Source organism: Molossus molossus, unplaced genomic scaffold, assembly GCF_014108415.1.
Source record: "Molossus molossus isolate mMolMol1 unplaced genomic scaffold, mMolMol1.p scaffold_m16_p_6, whole genome shotgun sequence".
NCBI classification, from domain to species: domain Eukaryota; kingdom Metazoa; phylum Chordata; class Mammalia; order Chiroptera; family Molossidae; genus Molossus; species Molossus molossus.
The window spans coordinates 48,739,986-48,758,235 of NW_023425399.1; positions in this window are offsets into that span (position 1 = coordinate 48,739,986).

Genomic DNA, 18,250 nt, shown 5'->3' on the forward strand with positions numbered 1-18,250 from the left:
CTTGCTGCTTTTAAGATTCTCTCTTTGTCTTGAACCTTTTGCATTTTGATGATGATTTGTCTTGGTGTGTGCCTCTTGGGGTTCATCTTGTTTGGGACTCTCTGTGCTTCCTGGACTTGTATGTCTGTTTCCTTCACCAAGTTAGGAAAGTTTTCTGCCATTATTGTTTCAAACAGGTTTTGAATTTCTTGTTCTCTCTCTTCTCCTTCGGGAACCCCCAAGATGCGAATGTTGGCACGCTTGAAGTTGTCCCAGAGGCTCCTTACACTATCCTCATTTTTTTGGATTCTTTTTTCTTTTTGCTGTTCTGATTGGGGATTTTTTGCTTCCTTATATTCCAAATCGATGGTTTGCTCCTTGGATTTACATACTCTATTGAAGCTGTGTAAATTATTCTTTATTTCAGTTAATGCCTCCTTTAATTCTAACTGTGTATCCATGATTTCTAACTGGTCCTTTTTGATGCTCTTGAGGCCCTCCCTAAGTTCACTGAGGTTCTCACTAAGTTCATTGAGCATACTTATAAGCAGTATTTTGAACTCAGTATCTGTTAGGTTGCTTATCTCCCTTTCACTTAGTTCTTTTATTGGGGTTTTGTTCTGTTCTTTCATTTGGGACCTGTTTCTTTGTCTCCTCATTTTGGCTGCCTCCCTGTGTTTGTTTCTGTGTATTACTTAATGAGAGGTATGGGGCTCGCTGAGACCGGATGCTGCTCGTTTGAAAGAATTTAGGAAAAACCTGAAGCAGGATCCAAGACAGGCCAATCCTATGGTTAAGCAAGTGGCAACAGCTTGGGTGGGCTTGAAAGTTGTGTGGGGTGGGGCGGGGCCTCAGGGAGTCAGCAGGGCGGGGCTACCAGTGTGAGCCAGGTTGCTGGAGTCCCAGATATGGCTTCTGTCTGCCGCCCCCGGGAAGGGCTCACCAAAGGAACAAAGGCCTCTTACAGCACATTTGTCCCCGAGGAAGCCCCCTCTCCAGTCCTCGCTCCAGTGCCAAACAGCACAGTTCTTCCCTGTATGTCTCTGGCGCCCCTCGAGCTGCCTCCCCTCCGAGATTAGAGGGAGTGAGTCCGATAAGTTCGTGCACCGGCCCTTTTAGGGAGCTGCCTGGGGATCCAGCCAGGTCATCTTCCCTGAGTCTCAGTTCCCGCTGTTTTTTCCAGCCAGAAGTTATGGGGACTTCTCTTCCTGGCACTGGAACCCTGAACGGGGCACCTGGTGTGGGACAGGGACCCCTCAGTCCTCAGGAAGGACCTTCCCAGTCACGGGTGCCTCCTGATTTTTATCCACCACGCTTGGGTGTGGGACCAGCCTGTCTCGCTGCCGCGCGCCGCTGCTGCGCTGCAGCCGCCATGCTGCCCGTCCTACCAGTCTGGATGTAGCTGCTTTTTTTTTTAATTCCGTAGTTGTATGACTTCCATTCAGCTTGATTTCAGGCAGTTTTGAATGATGGTTGTTCTGTAGTTTAGTTGTAACTTTGATGTGGTTGTGGGAGGATGAGATACCGTGTTTACCTATGCCGCCATCTTGACCGGAAGCCCCTGTGTCACATTTTTAAATATCTCTTTGGCCAAAGCACATTGTCTAGTCCCAATTCAAGAGGCAGTCAATAGATGCAGCTTTTGATGGGAGGAGAGCAATGAGGTGTAGATACCGGGCTGAAAGGAGTTATGAGCTATTTTTGTAGACCATCTACCACAGGTGCTAGAGGCTCATGGAAGGGCTGGGGGTCAGGGCACAGCAGTGAGAAATTGAGTTCTGCTTCAAAGAATGTTGGGATTTCAACAGAGAAGGATAGAGTCCAACAAAAGACAGCCAGGCAAAGGCAGATCTTAGTGCGTGGCCTGGAGAAGAGGGAGCCTGGAGCTTGGAGAAGGAATAATTTTTGCTACGGGGGCAGAAGATAGAGTCAAGGAGCTGAAGGAGCAGAGCAGAAAAGTGGGAAAATAGGAAAGTGATTGACCTTATTAGTGGGCTTTCAACATCAGCACAGGAACGCGCTATCTAGAAGACTGATATTTTTCTAACTGCTTGCTCTTTAATATTATCCAGTGTTTATAAAATAATTTTGTCATCAACTTTGGACTTGTGTAGTAATTAAGAAGGTTTTTTTTCCCCATAAAACTTTGCAAAACATGTCTTATAATAATGTTCTTTTGCACTTTCCCAAGGGAAGGTTATATTATAGGAGGCTTTTCCCAAGTCCTCCCAGGCACACTGTCATGTGCTCCTTAGAATAGCACTTAAAGGACCCACAGCAGAATCTGGGAGTCTGCAAGCAGCAGAATGAATTTGTGTTTTAACATCATGGAAGTTTTTATAAGAGTTGCCTAAGGGCAGGAATGTCTTTGTGTCATCCACCAGTATAAGTGCAGGGCCAGTAAGAATAGTGCCTAGCGAATAGTAGGTGTTCACTAAAGAGTTTTTAGAATGTTGTTGAAGAATTATCTGTAAGGTTTATGTTCATATACTAATGTCTATCAAACTGATCTATCTCTCAAGTTTAACAAAAGCTTATCAACTATGCCAGTGTAATGATACTATCATCCTACTATAAAATTTTTTGAAAAAAATTTTAAGCTAATATTAAATGATTGGTGCAGACTATTTAGCAGGTTTAGTGCTGAGCTGAACCTGAAGAAGGGCTTCTGTTCGGGTATCTCTGACTAGATCCCCTTGAAGTGTTAAAAAAATGTCCTGTGGGGCAGGAGCTAGCAGGCAATTTCCAGTTTGGAATCAGGAAACTTCAAAAAGGTAAGAGCTCTGGGCAGCCAGGGATACATTAATAGATTTTACAAAAGTGATTCTTTGGACTGGAAGAAGCATCAAAAACAAAAGTTTTCATCTACTAAATACTAGAAGAGTTGATTGTTCAAATACATTTATGTTTATTCAGATAAAACCTGAGCTTGAGAATTCAATGCTAAAAGGGTCTTGAGTCAGTGGTCTGGTGCCTTTGACTTCAGTCTCAAGAGCCCATGGGTGGATGGCTGCCTAGAAATCTCTATTCTTGCTCTGGGAGCCATAGAGGACAAGAGAAGTGAATGGCAACATCTGGTCTTTCCAGGAAATTTTCGGGAGAATGCAATTCCTCAGGGTTGTTTATGCTTCCTGCACACTCCAGCATCAGCCTCAGCTAGGCCAGAGACCCTTTTGTGAATCTGATGGTAGCAGTGTATACTCTTTCTAGAAAAAATAACAGACCACTTTGTTGCATCTTATTTTATTTTATGGGTTTTTTGGACTTTCATATTAACTGATCCTTAGTCTGGGATAAGAACCTCTGGTTTAGGCATCATATTGCTGTCACCCCTCAGCTTGATCTGTATGTGATAGAGAGTACATAGATTTCTCCCGACCACCATTACCCAGCTGATTCTCTGCACACTTTTAATTTAGTTTTGCTTATTCAACATGTAAAACATTAACACAATCTCAAAAATTAAAACTACATAAAAAGGTACCTCAGAGAAGTATCATTTCTTCCAATTAGGCGAGACTTGACAAATGATGAAATCAAGATATAGAACAACGCTGTCACTCTAAAATGTCCCCTGAAATTCCTTCCCGACCCCACCAGGGCAACCTTTGACCTGATTTCTATCACTATAGTTTAGTTTTACCTACACTTTATATAAATACTGTTTATTACAGTGTAGAGTGACTGCTAACCACACTGATCTTTCCTCTTGACCTTAGGAACCAGCCCTCATGGTGGAAACTCTGTGTCCCTTGGCATTCGATGTTTTCATGCTGTCAAACCAGGACAAAACCCACCAACAGCAGCAGCGGTGTCTTCTACTTCCAATAATATCTACATAGCACAGTGGGCAGATGAACATGTGTGCTGGATCCAGGTCTCCAGAGGGGCCACACCACAGGCTTCCTCAACATTCTACCAAGAATTAAGCTGCCTACTCCACATTCCGGGTTTTTTTTTAATTAATTTATTTTTGTTACAGATGTTTCTCCATTTTGCCTCACTGATTCCCCCTCCCTCTCCCTCCATGCCGTCTTCCCAGCTTTGTTGTCTATGTTTGTTGTTTATGCATACATGCATATAAGTTCTGTGGTTTATGTTTCCCCCACACCTCCTCTTATAGGTATAGTTAGTCTGTACCCCACTTCCACGTCTCTGGGGCAACCCTATTCCTCAGACTGTTATGTCCATTATATTCCACAAATAAGTGAGATCATATGATACTTATCTTTCTCTGTTTGGCTTGTTTTGCTTAGGATAATACTTTCCAGGTCCCTTTATGTTGCCTCAAAGGATAGGCGATCTTTCTTTCTTACAGCTGCATTGTACTCCATTGTGTATATGTACCACTGCTTTTTTATCCATTCGTCTACTGATGGACACTTGGGCTGTTTCCAGATCTTAGCTATTGTAAATAGTGCTGCTATGAACATGGAGGTACATATATTCTTCCTGATTGGTGTTTCAGGCTTCTTAGGGTATATTCCTAGAAGTGGAATCACTGGGTCAAATGGAAGTTCAATTTTAAATTTTCTGAGGGAATACCATATTGTTTTCCATTGTGGCTGCACCACTCTGCATTCCCATCAGCAGTGTACTAGAGTCCCCTTTTCTCCACACCCTCGCCAACACTTGTTGTTTGATGATTTGTTGATGGTGGCCATTCTGACAGGTGTGAGATGATATTCATTGCTGTTTTAATTTTCATCTCTCTGATGATTAGTGATGTTGAGCATTTCTTCATAGGTCTGTCTCTTCGCCATTTGTATGTCCTGTTTGGAGAGGTGTCTATTCAGTTCCTCTGCCCATTTTTTAATAGGGTTCTTTGTCTTCCTTTTGTTGAGTTGTATGAGCACTCTATATATATTGGAAATTAACCCCTTATCTGATTATCATTGGCACTTATTCTCTTCCATACAGTGGGTAGCCTTTCCATTTTGATAATTGTATCTTTTGCTGTGCAGAAGCTTTTGAGTTTGATGTAGTCCCATGTGTTCATTTTCTCCTTTGTTTCTATTGCCTTAGGTGATGTGTCAGTAAAAATTCTGCTGCGTATGATGTCTGAAATTTTGTTGCCTAGAGTTTCTTAAAAAAATTTCTTTATTGTTGAAAGTATTACAGATGTCCTTCTCTTTTTCCCTTCTTAATCGCCTCCTCCCCACTCCCTCCTGCCCCTTCCTTTACCGCACTGTTGTCTTTGTCATTGGTTGTAAATATATGCATACAAGTTCTTTGGTGTCTCTCTTGCTGCCTCCTCACATCCCCTTTCCTCTGAGATTTGTCAGTCTGTTTCCAACTTCCATGTCTCTAGATCTTTTTTTTTTTTTTTTTGTCTACTTATTTTGTTCATTATATTCTATGAATAAGTGAGATCATGATACCTATCTTTCTCTGACTGGCTTATTTTGCCTATCATAATACTCTCCAAGTTCCTTCATGCCATGTCAAAGATAAGAAATCTTTTTTTCTTAAAGCTGCATAGTATTCCATGGTATACAAGTATCACAGCTTTTTTATCTACTCTTCTACTGATGGACACTTGGGCTATTTCCAGACCTTAGCTATTATAAATAGTGCAGCTATGAACATAGGGATGCACATATTCTTTCTGATTAGTGTTTCAGGCTTCTTAGGATATATTCCTAGAGGACCACTGTGTCAAATGGCAGTTTCATTTTTAATTTTTTTTAGGAAAACCATAATGTTTTCTATTGTGGCTGCACCAGTCTGCATTCCCACCAACTCTGTACTAGAGTGCCCTTTTCTCCACATCTTCACCAGCACTGGTTGTTTGATAATTTACTGATGGCAGCCATTCTGGCAGGTGTGTTGTGACCTATAGTAATTTTATTTGCATCTCTCTGATGATTAGTGACATTGAGCATTTTGTCATAGGTCTCTTGGCCATTTGTATGTCCTCTTTGGAGAAGTGGCTATTTAGACAGTCTCTTTAATAAATAGTGTTGGGAAAATTGGACAGGTATATGCAAAAAAATGGACATAGAGCCTGGTCAGTGTGGCTCAGTGGATTGAATATTGCTCCATGAACTGAGAGTTCCCAATTTGATTTCCAGTCAGGGCACATGCCCGAGTTGTGGACTCGATTCCCAGTAGGGGTATGCAGGAGGCAGCCAAGTGATGTATCTCTCTCACATTGATGTTTCTATCTCCCTATCCCTTCTTCTGTCTTTAAAAAAATCAATAAAATATATTTAAAAACCTGGAAATAGACCACCAACTTACACCATATACAAGAATAAACTCAAAATGGATAAAAGTCTTGAATCTAAGTTGCAAAACCATATAAATCCTAGGAGAAAATATAGGCAGCAAAATCTCAGACATCACACATAGCAGAATTTTTACTTATACAATCATTGCCTAAGGCAAGAGAAATAAAGTAAAAAGTTATTAAATGGGACTGCATCAAAATAAAAAGCTTTTTCACAGCAAAATAAACAAGCATCAAAATTAAAAGGGAACCCACATTGTAGGAGAACATATTTGCCAATGATACATTGGATAAGGGGTTAATTTCCAAAACATATAAAGTACTCATACAACTCAAGGGAGCTCCCATAGACTGTCAGCTGACTTCTCAAAAGAAACTTTGCAGGCCAGAAGGGAGTGGCAAGAAATGTATAAAGTGATGAAAAGCAAGGACCTACAACCAAGATTACTCTATCCTGCAAAACTATCATTTAGAATACATGGACGTTTAAAGAGTTTCCCAGAAAAGAGAAAGCTAAAGGAGTTCATCACCACCAGACCACTATTATATGAAATGCTGATCAGTCTTCTTGAAGAAGAACAAAAATATGAATGATAAAATGGTAATAAATATGAAAAAATCAAGTGGAAATGAACAATGACATAGCTGAAATAAAAAATAACCTGGAAGGATTTAATAGATTGGAAGAAACTGAAGACAGAATCAGTGAGTTAGAGGATAAGGTAGGAAAAAAAAAAAAAAACAACACCCAATTGAGCAGCAACTGGAAAAATTTTAAAAAGCAGAAGGAGTTTAAGGGAGTTTTGGGACAACACAGAGCATAAAAACATTCACATATTAGGTGTATTAGAAAGAAAAGAATCAGAGAAAGGAATAGAAAACCTGTTTGAAGAATTGATGACATAAAACTTCCCTAACCTGGTGAAGGAAAAAGTCACTCTAGTTCAAGAAAAACAGAGATTCCCAACAAGATGAACACAAAAAGACCCACACCCAAACACATCATAATTAAAATGGAAAATGTTAAAGGCAAAGAAAGAATCTTAAAGGCAGCAAGAGAAAGTTCAAAAGTTACCTACAAGGGAGTTCATGAGACTGTCAGCTGATTTCTCAATAAAAACACTTCAGGCCCGAAGGGAGTGACATGAAGTATGCAAAGTAAAGAACTGCAAGGGTCCTGGCTGGTTTGGCTCAGCAATTGGAGCGTCAGCCTGTGGACCAGAGAGTCCCAGGTTCGGTTCCCGCTAGGGGCACGTACCAACAACAACAACAACAACAAAAAAAAGAATTGCAAGGGACTGAATCTAAAACTACTCTATCCTGCAAGGCTATCATTCAAAATTGAAAATGAAATTAAAAAATGGGCAGAGGAACTAAATAGACACCTCTCCAAACAGGAAATAGAAATGGCTAAGAGGCAGATGAAGAAATGCTCAACATCACTAATCATCAGAGAGATGCGAATTAAAACAACAATGAGGTATCGCCTCACACCTGTCAGAATGGCCGCCATTAACAAATCATCAAACAAGTGTTGGTGAGGGTGTGAAGAAAGAGGACTCTAGTGCATTGCTGGTGAGAATGCAGACTGGTGCAGCCACTATGGAAAAGAATATGGTGTTACCTCCAAAAATTAAAAAGTGAACTTCCATTTGACCCAGTGATCCCGCTCCTAGGAATATACCCTAAGAAGCCTGAAACACCAATCAGAAAGAATATATGTACCCCCATGTTCATAGCAGCACTATTTACAATAGCTAAGATCTGGAAACAACCCAAGTGTCCATCAGTAGACGAATGGATAAAAAAGCAGTGGTACATATACACAATGGAGTACTATGCAGCTGTAAGAATGAAAGATCTCTTATCCTTGAGATGACATGGAGGCACCTGGAAAGTATTATCTTAAGTGAAACAAGCCAAGCAGAAAAAGAAAAAATACCGCATGATCTCACTTATACATGAAATATAATGCATATAACAGTCTGAAGAATAGGGTAGACCCAGAAACACAGAAGTAGGATACAGACTGAGAACCCTCAGAAGAGGGGATATTGGGGGGTGGGAAGAGATAAACCACAAAACTTATATGCATGTATGCATGACCAATGGACATGGACAACAAAGCTGGGGGTGGGGCGGGGAGATGGGGAGGAAGGTGTCTTAAAAAAAACACAGTGGTACATATACACAACTATGCAGCTGTTAAGAACGAAAGATCTCTTATCCTTTGAGACAACATGGAGGGACCTGGAAAGTATAATCCTAAGCAAAACAAGCCAAACAGAGAAAGACAAGTATCATATGATCTCACTTATGTGTGGAATATAATGAACATAACAGTCTGAGGAATGGGGTTGTCCCAGAGACGTGGAGGTGGGGTACAGATTGACAATCCCCAGAAGAGGGGGTGGTGGGGGAGAGATAAACCACAGAACTTATATGTATGTGTGCATGGACAATGAACATGGACAACAAAGCTTGGGACAGGGTGGGGATGGGGAGAGGGGGGAATCAGTGGGAGGAAAAAGAGAAACATCTGTAACAAAAATAAATTAATTAATTAAAAAAAGAAAATATTTTATACTAAATAAAATTTTAGGAATGGGTGATTGGGTCAAAGATATTCATGGTTGTGCTTTTTTATAATTGAACAAAAGATTATGCACAGTGTGAATATGTTGTCAATTATGAACACCATTAGGCAAATTATGAGATTTTGCTTCTTCAGGTTATTATCAAACTATTATAAACAATAAATAAGAACACTTTTAACACAAATGTGATTTCAAGATAAAGTTAAGGAGGCTGAAAAGAAGTTTATGAACACAAAGTGTCATAAATGACATATATACATATATACATAAGCTGGAATGAAACTACAAATATAAACTGAATGTGGGTGTTGAGCCAATGGGAATATTAGCAAATATCTTCTACTTTTATGCTGGTACAAAGAAATAAAACATTTCTTGGGTACCTCTGTGTGACAGACAATTTGCCAGTGATCCCACTTAATTCTCCAAAACCTATGGGTAGGATTTGATAATATTTCTTTTCTTCTTATGACAATTACATATTATTAACAGTAAGCATGACAATAATTATTGTGGATTGCATTTTGTCCCACACAAATTCATATGAGGAAGTTGCAACCCACAGCACTGCAAAATGTGGCTTTATTTGTCAGTAGGAACATTGCAGATGTAATAAGTTAAGATGAGGTCATACTGGGGCAGGGTATACCCTTAACCCAATATGACTGGTGTTCTTATAAAAAGGAGAAATTTGGACACAGACTTGCACACAGGAAGAATGTCATATGAAAATTAAAGTGGAGATTGGAGTGATGTGTCTAAAAGCCAAAGAATGCCAAAGATTGCTGTTAAATCACCAGAAAACAGGAGAGAGACATAGAAGTGTAAGACAGTATATTTCTGTTGTCTTAGCCACCCAGTCTGTGGCTTTATTACAGCAGCCCTAGCAAACTAATATAATAATAGTCACAATAATAATAGTACTTGGTACTTACTAAGTCATCTGCAATGCAAAATATACCTAAGTACATTAGATGCAATACATGTCATCTTTACAGAAAGCTTGGGAAGGAGGCATTCTCAATCCCACTGGGGGATGAGGAACCAAGGCATACAACCATGAATGACATAACTTTCCCTCCAGCACACAGCTCCTTGGTAAAAGAACTATGATTTGAATGTGGCTCCAGGAACTATGTGGGAACTGAAATATTTTTGAGTCCTGGAAAGTGATAAACCTATAAAGTCAGATTATGGTTTTAGGGACATCCACTCTATCCTCCTTCCTGGCTAGGTTTCTCAGAAATGGGAGGTCCAAGAGGAATGACAGCTGCTCCCACGAAGTAGGAGTTTTGGTTCTGATAATGTAAGTCCAGGGCTTTCCTGGGACTGAACACTGCCCATAACTTTCCTTCCTCACTTGGCTAAAATTCCTAAGTTGGTTTATCCCAGGAGAGTATCCTGCCACAGACAGGTAGGGTCTGAGTAGGGAGGTAAACATGAAGGAGGTTATGTCTGCTGAGACTCCAGCAAATTGAGCCTTTTTGGATTTCTTCTGTTTTCCTATGTTTTCTTCCCCAACATTGTGAAGCTGTTTTTTACAGTACTGGGGCTCTTTTTCAGAGGACAGACTTGAAGAATATTAGTCAACTGAAGGTTGTGACCACCAATTCAAAGCCAACAGAAGTCCCAAGTTTGGGGTGTGGTGGTAGTAAGGAGGGCTTTATTCAGTGCAAACAGATAAATTGTGAAACAGCTTAACAGTGAATCAACACAGCTGTGAAGCAGCTCAATCTTTAAAAAAGCATGATGATGGAATGGCTTGGCGAAGGTGGCCCAGGCAAGGAGGCCTGGGCATTACAGCTCTGGTGTTACCGCTCCTGCGTTACAACTCAGTTCTATGGAGACAGTTCTGCTGTACTCTACTCTGGAGAGACAGATTCAGTGTTATAGTTCTGTCTGGTGTTAGAGCTCCTGTTACAGCTCTGCCTGGAGAAACAGTCTCTAATGGAAACTGAAACTGTGCTCCATTGAAGCAGAGGTGAGCCTGGATTACATAGAGAAGAGTACCCACTGTCAGTTCTTGATTGGTCTATTTCTATGCAAATGAGGATTCCAAATCCTCACAGTTTGATTGGTCAGATTGGAGTTACTTTTGTTAGGTAAAGATACAAATGTGGATCTTGTAGAAAAGGAGGCTTGGCAGTCTAGTGTGTGGCTTTTCCCTGAAATCTCTGCAATAGCTGCTAGACTCTGGTTATGTATTTGGGTCCAATTAACTACAATGGATTCGTTTTGGCACAGATAGTCTTGAGGTCAATATGTTTCTGGAGCTGCAAGTGCCACAGGGACAGTCTGTGGATCACTTATTTAGAGCATTTCTACTATGCTAGTTTAAACCATAACTCCAGGCCTAGACAGTGTTCTGCACAATGGATTTACCATGGAAGAAGAGGGGCCCAGAACACTTCTTTTTCTGTCCCCTGTAGTGTTTATAAATGGTAAAATCAGTTATAAGGATGATCAAAGATACCCTGAAAAGGGAAAAGGAGGGGAGACCATCAACAGGGCAGCATCAATCAGTGGGCAATTGGAAAATGGTGTGGGAAGCAGTGATGCCTGGTGGTTTAATCTGTCTTCTGCCTGGTGGCCTGTGAAATAGCTGCTTTCCAGTCACCTCCCCTAAAGCCTCACTTGGTTGTACCTCAAAGCCTCCAATGGTTGCATATGAAAATGGTAAAGACTAGATTTCTTAGTTTCATCATCAATGTTCTCCATGATCTCCCGACTTCAGCATCCTTCTTACCCACAGTTCTTTTTCATTCACCCCTTGTCCCACTATTTACAGTTTCCATGCTATATATTCCCACCTTTTGCTCATTCAATATCTTGTGCTCATGAAATTAACAAGAATGATGTGTCAGTTAGCTATTGTTGCATTAAAAAATTTCCTAATCTCAGCATCCAGAGTTCAACTGATCCATTATCCTTAACAGCAAATAATACAGCAAAGCATGCAAATAGAGTTTTCTACTAATAAATTTAACATGGACAATTTAGTTTCACCTAAACACCATCTATTATGGTAAATTCATGTTGGTAATTTGAATTTATTGGTTTTAAAGTTTTGTTTGTGAAAAATGCTAAATTTGCTTGGCTGTCATTTGTTGTTCAGAAACTATATCATTGGATGTTTATTCCTGTTTTTATTTTTGTACAGGTATATATAATATAATAATAATAATAGCATGACTTTTTTTTTGTTCAAAAGGATTGATACTTTTTCCAGGTTTGGTGAACACTGTTGTGAAATTACAACCCAAAACTCATCTCTGACTTCCACTGCTGATCCTAACACTAAAAATTAACTGGATTTGGGATTCAGTGCTATGTGTCAAGTAAGAGGACAAGGTCAGGGCTCCTATTCCAGCAGCAATTAGGAGCCTACATGTGGACAGGGGAAACAGCAAAGCAAGAATGTGGCCCTCTGGTGTCTGCACATGGTCAATGAAAGTTTGCAGCCAGCAACTGTTTTTTTCTGACTTATACCAGTACCTGCAGGTCAGGTTTCTGAGAAGTGAGGCAATATATTCACAGGTTTTAGGCTTCTGGACCTGGGCAAAGAGGTCCTGTCTCCTGTGTGGGCCATGTGCAATCTGTCTGGGATAGACCTAGAGGTCAAAGGCTAGCAACATACTAATGTGGTTCCTGGCCTTGCTGCCTGGATGGCCCCAGAGCCCTTCTTTTTCTCAGGGAAAGTCCTGTTTCCTGTATCTTCAGGGACACTAACTGGTTCCTCTTTGGAGAAGGATTTATTCCTCCTGGGAAGACTTCCAGTGCAATTGTCCTTGGCCATACAGTGATCCTGTGATGGAGCCAGAGTCCACATTTAATGGACCATGTTTTTAGCCCAGTGAGGACAGGAATTCAGTCCCTTTTCGGGAAAATATAAGTTGAGGAATTTTATGGTGGGTCAGACCAAAACCTGAATAAAGTTCTGGATAAATTCATCCATTAGATCAGGGGTCAGCAAAGTATGGCCTATGGGCCAAATCCAGACTACTGCCAATTTTGGTAATAATTTTTTACTAGTACACAGCTACATCCATTTGTCTTCATTTTGTCTGTGGCTACTTTCCTGCTATAATAACATAGTTTATTAGATGTTACAGAGACCTAACTATGGCCTTCAAAGCCTAAACTACATACTCTCTGACCTTTCACATGAACTGTTTGCTGGTTCCTGCATTATAGAAATAAAAGACAAATAACTTCTTTCTAGGAGATCCAGGGTGGGTTCTCAAACAATAGCAGAACACAGGTGTATTCCATTCCTGCTCTGACTCCCACGTTGTAAAGCAGTCAAAAGCTCTTTGAGCTTTCCTTGTTAAATAGCTTCAACCTCTGCAAAAGGAATAACAGCAACCGAGTGACCACTCTTCCCTATAAGTTATGGGAAGCTCAACTACAGTACTGTATGGCCAAGCTCAAATGACTCCTGTTCTGGATACTAGCTGTGTGCAGTAGGCAATTCATTGACTTTCCCACTCTGTGCCTTTGTTACCTTCTAGGTAAGATGAGGATAAGAAAAACACACATCTCATGGAATTTTAATGAAGATAAAATGAGCCTTGACTGGTGTCACTCAGTGGTTAGAGTGTTAGCCTGTGTACCATGTGGTCTTGGGTTTGATTCCTGGGTTGAGCATGTACCTGGGTTGAGCATGGTAAGAGCATGTACCTGGGTTGCAGGTCCAATCTCTGGCCCCAGTCACAGTGCATGTGGGAGGCAACCAATCAGTGTGTCTCTTTCACATAGATATTTCTTTCTCTCTCTCCCTCCCTCCCTTCGTTCCACTCTCTCTCTAAAAAAAAAAAAAATGGCCCCAAGTGAGGATTAACAACAACAAAAAGATAAAATGAGAAGTTAAGAGTAAAGTGCTTAGAACCTGGCCTGTCTCATACTAAGTGTGCAACAGATACAGGATGCCTAAGTGGGAGGAACCTCAGAGAAAAGGCACCATCATTATTGTCTACCAGAAGAGGAAGTTGAAACCCAAGAAGGACAGGCGACTTTCCCAAGGTCACACCTATAATTTGTGTCAGAGCAGGTCTAGGACTCAGGCCCAATTATAGAGATCACTAATACTTTTTATTTTTTCCTATATACTTGGCCAGGTTTCATAGTTTACATGTTATATCCCATTTAGTGCCCACAGCTGACCAGTGAGATAAGAACTTTGTTTTCTCCAACTTTACAGATGGGGCAACAGAAAGATGAAACAACCTGGAGCTTCTGGAAATAAAACCTGTCCAGTGTGAGCTCATAGGAGTTTCCAGTCTACACTCTTCATTGCCACTCCACACAGTTCCACTTAGGATTCATTTGGGAGATGTGTAGCACTTTGGAATCCAGAGATAAAGGAGGTCTAGAGGATTTAAATGAGAAAATGCCTCCACTATAAATTCTCCCACGGGAGTAACTGGGATAAACCTGAGCCTTCCTGGATGCCTGCTTCTCCAGCATTGCAATGGGTCCATCTAGTGTTCAAAGGCAAGAATTAGGTCTGAAAAGAAACTAAGCCAGAATACTCCTATTCCATGTTATATATCCCGTCTTGCTGACCACTATCTCACCGAGTCGAGGAAAGGCAGACTGGCCAGATGCAGACTTTGGAGCTACCTGTCAGTGGATATATCTGGAATATAACTAAGGAAGGAGGATGTTTGCAGTAGCCAATTCTTTCTCCTTGGACAGGCACTAATCCTTTTAGAGCCTCTGTCTCTGAATCCAAACAGAGATATTTCTGCCCCTAGGGGAATATTTAATAGTGTATGTAGCTGTTTTTGGTTGTCATGATTGGGAGATGCTACTGGCTTCCAGCAGGTAGAGGCCTGAGATGCTGATGAACATTCTATGTTGCATAGAATGTCACCACAATCAAGAAAGATCCAGCCTCAGATATAAATAGTGTTCCCCACAGTTGAGAAATCCCCCTGTGCCCTATCATAAATTGGACTGGGCAATGGATAGGCAGAAAGATTGAGTGAGTCTTACATGCCCAGAGACTTTGCATGTATTATTCCTTCTTCCTGGACTGCTCTTCCTATCCTCCTTACTCTTTTATCTCAGCTCACGAGCTCATCTACAGGGAAGCTCACTTGCTCACCTCTGTCTCTCTGTCTTTCTGTCTCTCTGTCTCTGTTTAGTCTCCCCATGGAAAGATCTGAGACAAGGATTTGGAAGAATAAATTTATTCTGTAGGTGATCCCAGGATATACCTGCAAGGGAATTGGGCAATGAGACGGAGGGACCAGACATGGAATGGGGACAATGAGGGGTGAATTAGAGAGCAATTACAGCAAGCAGCTGAGACTTCATCTCCAGGTAGAAGGCATGAGGACTCATGTCAAGTGTGCTTTGAAACTGCCTCCTACAGGAGAAGGAAATCTCAGTATTTGTCCGCTAGCTCCCATTCTTCATGGGTGGAGGACTGCTCCTGGGCAACCCTCTCCACCACACACACACATACACACACACACACACTGCAGCCTGTCTATGCACTGACAGAAGAGTGACAGAGGTAGACTTAACATTGCCTGGTCTCCATGATAAAGGGCATTTAAGCTTGCACATTCTCACCTGGTCCTGAGAAGCTAATGGTTCACTTCTCCCAACTGAAACTCTAGATAAGCGGTTCTCAACCTGTAGGTCACGACCCTTTTGGAGGTTGAACAACCCTTTCACAGGGGTCGCCTAATGCCATTGGAAAACACATTTTTCCAATGGTGTTAGGAACCGAGACACAGCTCTTCTATGAGTCTCCAGGCAGGTCCGCCCACATGCAGATACGCCCACATACAATATGTGGAACTGCATTAAAGGGTCATGGCATTAGGAAGGTTGAGAACCACTGCTCTAGAGAGCAGCAACTAGGGGCTTGGCTCAACCCAACACTGAGCATTTAGGAGCTAAGATGACCATGGAGAAAATTCTGGCTCCTTGTTCTCTGTGGCCACGTTGTTAGTGCCATGGAAATCTGGAGGTTCTACATCACATCCCCAACTAGACCAGGCTCAGTTTGCTCAGTAAAAAAAAAACAAAAAACAAAAAAAACAATATATATATATTTTTAAATTTTACATTTTCTATGAAATCACAAAGAAGATCACAGTGGGAAAATGAAGCCTTATCCTTCCCAAGCTGCCTATAGCAGCTTACTCAGTCTATCAGAGAAATGGAGGGAAAAGTCTGGATAAGGGAATGGGAAAAAGAATATAAAAGCATTTAGTACTGAGTGATTCCAAATGTGTGATAATTAGCTAGTAATAAAATTGATCAGCTCATCATGTCCCCATGGAGTTGTGCATGAAGTTAGTTCTGACTTAATGGGCCAGATTCTCAGGAGACCTGAGCCAACTCTCATCCTATTAATGGGGGACTCTTTTTAGCAATATGAGACTGACTGTGAACAACACCTGCGTATGAGTGGCACAGAAAATGTTGTAAAGAGGAAGATTTATAGCTCTTCCTTCTCAGTGACATAGACATGCTTGTGATAAATCAGGTACACAGAGTAAACAATAGGGCAGGCTGGCTGAGGATACAGAAAATTATACTAATTTCACTTGGGAGAACTAATGTCCTTGACATCATTTGATCAGATTTTTCTCATTCTGTGAAAAGTTGACAATTCAATAAACATTTATTAAGCACCTAATATGACCCTTGCTTCAAAGGCTGAATGCATGGAATTAAGTAGGATGGACACATATCTGGCACATATGCCACACCTCCCCTCCTCTCATCACCTCTGCACTGAGGGAACAATGTTTCACAGGCTCCTTTGCCTTCCTCATTGGCTCAGCCAATGGGAGGCACCGACAGAAACCTGGCTGGTGGAAGAAGGAGAAAGGACTCTCTCACCCTCTCTTCCTGTTTCACATGGCTTCTCTAGCAGTGGCCATCATATCATAACTTCAGCTCGTGCAAAAAGTAGTCCTTGTCCCTGTGCCCCTGTTGTGCCTGGCGCATCGTGGGGAGAGAACATGAGCTCTAATTGCACCACATTCTCCTTTTACTCCTCTACCTAGGGGCAGTAATAGCTTTCTGGCATTGCCAGTATACCTGGATTTTGTCACCATTTCTTGTTTGTTGTTTCAGCTCTCCCATCATTTATGTAACAAATTTTCCACATTAAATTCTCTTTACTTGAAATGCCCAGTGTGGTTTCCCTTTTCTTGAAGATCCTGTATATCCTTCCAAATTTACTTAATATCTCCTCCCTTCTCTCACTAGGTTTCAGACTCCCTGGCATCCTGTATGTTCTACAATGCCTGTTTTCTTCTTACCCCAGGGCCTTTGCACTTGCTTTCCCTCTGCATTAAGTGTTCTCATCATGGCTCTCCCACTGGCTGGCACCTTCTCATTCCCCACATTTCAGCTAAAATGTTACCTTCTCTGTGGACTGACAATCTTATCTAAAGACACTCATTCATCCCATCCTTACTGCAAGTTATTAAACTTTCTATCACATTGCCCTGTTTATTTCTTTCAAGTCATGTATCACAATCTGTAATTATTTTATTTACTCATTTGTATAGTTATTTATTACCTGCTTCCTCTACTAGAACTTGTGTCACATTCTCAACATTTAGCTGTGTGCCTGACACAGAGTATGCATAGAATAAAAATTTATGAATTAATAACATAATATTTTTAAATAATTTAAACCTGTGACAAATTCAAAATGAAATAAGTTTTTTAAAATGATGTATTTCTTTGATCATTTTGGGAGGTAAGTCTGGGGCAAAGGGACATGTTAGAGTTTGTGGAATCTTCTACTTGGAAAGGAAAGCATCCTCAGTGACATTCTTTCTCCTGAGCTGAGTCAGGCCTGTACTTACATGAGAAAGCAGGCATCCTCCTGCTTTTAATGCATGGTTTCCTCTTCACCAGGGTCCTGAGCAGTCACTGGATGGTAACATGTACTCTCCTTCTGTCAGTTCTTCATGAATTACAAAGATCTAACTGCAAAACAAAAACAAAAAAATGATTCTTGTCACTTGATTGCTTGATCAAACCTATAATGAAAAATTCTTAATGCCTGCACTGTACTCCTCAACCTGCATGAGTTCACCTTCAACCAAGAGAGATAGTCGCAGTAAATGCACAACTTCCCTTTTTCTCTGTCTAGCCGTCCCTCCTGCCCCCCACAGAAGCTTGCATCATTGCAGGTATGGGTGACCTAGAGAGGGAGTATATGCAAGACCCTCAACTTAGGTGAGGTGTGGTGGGAAAAGAGCAGCTTGCAAAGTGTCCTAGCTTCCAGCTCTCCAGTGGAATAATTCCCAGATGTGGCCCACATGGCTTCTCAAACCGTCCTTGGTAGGACTGAGACCCAGACTCAAAGTGGTGGCTTGCTCTTAAACACCTGGTTGTCTTCTTTCTTTCCTGGACTGGTGTCACTTCCTTGCTCCCTTATTTGTGCTTCCTGAGATGA